The sequence below is a fragment of the Lactuca serriola genome, chromosome 2 (genome assembly GCF_051521515.1).
Source record: "Lactuca serriola cultivar US96UC23 chromosome 2, Lser_US96UC23_V15, whole genome shotgun sequence".
NCBI classification, from domain to species: domain Eukaryota; kingdom Viridiplantae; phylum Streptophyta; class Magnoliopsida; order Asterales; family Asteraceae; genus Lactuca; species Lactuca serriola.
This window is the reverse complement of record NC_136409.1, coordinates 221,105,877-221,109,297: the sequence shown is the minus strand read 5'-3', so window position 1 is coordinate 221,109,297 and position 3,421 is coordinate 221,105,877. Positions and strand designations below refer to the sequence as shown.

Genomic DNA, 3,421 nt, shown 5'->3' with positions numbered 1-3,421 from the left:
TTTCCTTGCGCTAAATGATTTGGAGCTACTCAATAGCGTCCAACAGGTCATGCATAATAATGTTATGACACCAAAATCTATGGATGTTGTTTCTAAAATAATTAGTTTTGTCATCCAAAAAAGGTTAATGACGCAACTTGTTGATCGTTTACCCACTACGTCTATATAAAACTTTTATGAGTTAAGGGTTTAAAGTATATAATGTTGTTTTAAATATTTTTAATTTATTTAGTAGTTACTTATTCAATCAGATATTTAACAACGTTTTATTTTTGAAATATAAATGTATATTGATTGTATAACATTTTCAATATTTTTTATAACTATGACACGTTACTTTTTTCGTATTTTACGTTTATATAATAAAGACCGAATATAATTTTTTTCTAATAATAATAATAATTATAATATATGTACTAAAATATGTTGTGCGTTTAAAAAAGACTAATTAAATTGAAAAAAATTTATAGAATATTTTAAATTGATAAGGATAAATTATTTTAAATTAAAGAAAAAACTATTAAAAGAGGTTAACTATTAAAGATGTTATTTAATTATAAATTAAAGTTAATAAAACAATAAGATGGTTATAATTTTAAGTGAGGCTGTAAACGAATCGAACATTCAGTAAACCGTTCGCTTATGTTCGGTTATTTAATAAATGAACGCATATGAACACGAACAAAAATTCTCACTCGTTTAGTTAAAAGAACGAACATAAATCATAACCTCGTTCGTTCATTTAAGTTTATTTATGTTCATATATGTTCAGTTGTGTATATTTTTTTTTTTTTTTGTTTATGTTTGTTTAATATGTTCATAAACATAAACGAACGAATATGATTAATATAACTTGTTAAACGAACGAAAATAAACATAAAAATTCGTTTGTTTATCTGTTTGTATTTATTCGTTTGTTCGAACAATCGTTGTTTGTATATATTCCTTTTTACGACCATTGAAAATGTAAAACATTTAGATTTTAGGACTTAGGAGCCGGACAAAAATAACTATCCAAATTGGGCTTTTATGTAAATTGTTTAACCCCAGAGATTGCAAACCCGGATCCATTGGGCCGTCCATTAAGATTTAGGGTTCGCTAAATAGCCCCACCCCATCCCCTTTCTTTCATTATACCGTCGGCTAGGGTTTTATAACTGAAAAAGGAAAAACACAACAAACCCAAGCTATCCGATCACCATGAGAGCCAAGGTAAGTTCTCCTGCTGTGAATTATCAACTGTTTTTTGTTTACATATGTGTTAATTGAATTCTTTTTGATGAAATTGGTTGATTTGTAATTCGTCAGTGGAAGAAGAAGAGAATGAGGAGATTGAAGAGGAAGCGCCGAAAGATGAGGCAGAGATCTAAGTAATAATATGTTTGTTTGGAATAATAATCTGCCAGACTTTTTGAAGGAATCATCACCATCGTGTCAGTTTCCGTTTCATATTTTTCTATTTGAACATGTCGTAATCAGTACTGTTTAGTTTTGTTATGGTTTTTGGATTCTGTTATTTTAATGGTGCGAGTTTAGTTAATTTCCCAATTCATGGATCTGGATTTTGAAACCTAGCAAATTGTTTGAATTCAAATCTATTTTAGAACCTTCGATCAAAATCCGTCAAAGTGAAATTAATTTGTGTTACATTTAATCAAAACCCAATCTCAAAATTGGGTTGAAATTCACAAAATGAGAAGTGTTATTGGGACCAATCTGTTTTGTTTTCAATATTACAAAATGAATTATCAAATTCTCTCATATCTATTTGTAGCATTAGGTAGGGTTGAGATTGGCTCTAGGAAGATGTTTAGTTATGAGGATTTGATAAAAGCTTTATTCATTGGCTACTATTGTGCTCCATCTACCATTGTTTTCTCTGGTGCATATTCTTCATGCTAGAAATGGAGTTTTCATTGCATCTTATAAAAGACTTGTGAATTTGTATTGAAAATAGATAAGGAGTCGATTGCAAAGCTTACTCACAAGACAACCTAGACATGTTCAATAATATTTGTAAGTTCTGAATGTGTATGATCCAACTTTTCTTCTTTGTGAGGCTAAAGGCAGCAGGAACATTTCTATCACCGGGTTGTAACATTTCTAACACCCTAGTAACTAGGGATGAGCTTTGGAACCGGACTGGTTCGGAACCGGAACCGGTTTTCCTATATTATAAGAACCGGGAACCGAACCGCCGGTTCTAGCGCCTGTTCCGGTTCCGGTTTTTCGGTTATTTTTCAAAATAGAACCGGTTGAAATACTATAGATTATATGTTATCTTCTAGAACTTGTAAATGATTCAATATTTAACCAAATTATGACTTTTACATTCTAAATTGAAGTACAAACATTAAATTACATGATGAAAAAAGAATCAAGTAATTCTGACTTCATATGAGTAAGTTAAGCGCATTTTAAAAGCGAGGACAGATTCCAAAAAAATAAAAAATGCCGAAACAGAAAAAACGCAGCACTGATATGTTGTTTTCCGGGGTCTATAACTGATTCAATATCTAACCAAAATATGTGTTTTTATAGTCTAAAATGAACTACAAACATCAAATTACGTGCTGGAAAAAAAAATTAAATAATTCCGACGTCATATGAATGAGTTATACACATTTAAAAAATGGAACATATTCAAAAAAAACAAAAAAATAATGCTGAAATAAAAAAAACGCAACATCGATATGTTTTTTTTCGGGGCATGTGTCTGATTCCATATCTAACAAAAACATATGTTTGTACCGTCAAAAATAAATTACAAACTCTAAATTACATGTTGGAAAAAAAATCAAATAATTTCGACTTCATATGAGCGAAATCATACGCATTTTAAAAAATGAAAAAAATGTCAAACCTGTTCCGGTCTTTAGAACCGGGACCGGTTTTCATAAAAATGGAGAACCGGTAACCGGACTTATTACCAATTTCGGTTCCGGTTCCGGCGATTCTAATGCTCATCCCTATTAGTAACACTCCTAACATTCAATTTCTTTTTTCATTTTCTAATTTAATTTAATTACTTTATCTTAATATAGAAACTTTTTTGTGCATAAATATTAAATGAATTTTATTTAGAGAATGTATTAATAATTGTATAATGATTTCTTATTACTTTTAAGTAATGATTATTTGAAAACTATTTTTTATTACTTTTGATTTTTTTTAATAATTATTTAATTACTTTTAATTTATCTAATTAATATAAACACAAAAAAATTGTGATAACGACTTTAGATTAAACAACAAGGAAAATAAAACTTCAACAAAACATTTATGATCTAAAATGAAATCACTCAGATTTTTTTTGAATTAGATTTATAAAAATAATAACATTATATGTTGTTAATGAGGAATATTTTTTATTACATGGGAAATAATTGTAAAAAATAAATTAAGAGACTCATTAAAATCC

The 3,421-nt window shown here is 28.6% G+C and overlaps 1 long non-coding RNA gene across 1 annotated transcript; it reads left to right on the top strand.

The window, feature by feature from the left end:
- The first annotated feature begins 1,074 nt into the window (after positions 1–1,074).
- On the top strand, positions 1,075–1,548 carry LOC145088624 (uncharacterized). Its single transcript, XR_013701187.1, has 2 exons — positions 1,075–1,212; positions 1,309–1,548. It is a non-coding gene; the product is annotated as an uncharacterized LOC145088624 (long non-coding RNA).
- Positions 1,549–3,421: the final 1,873 nt, after the last annotated feature.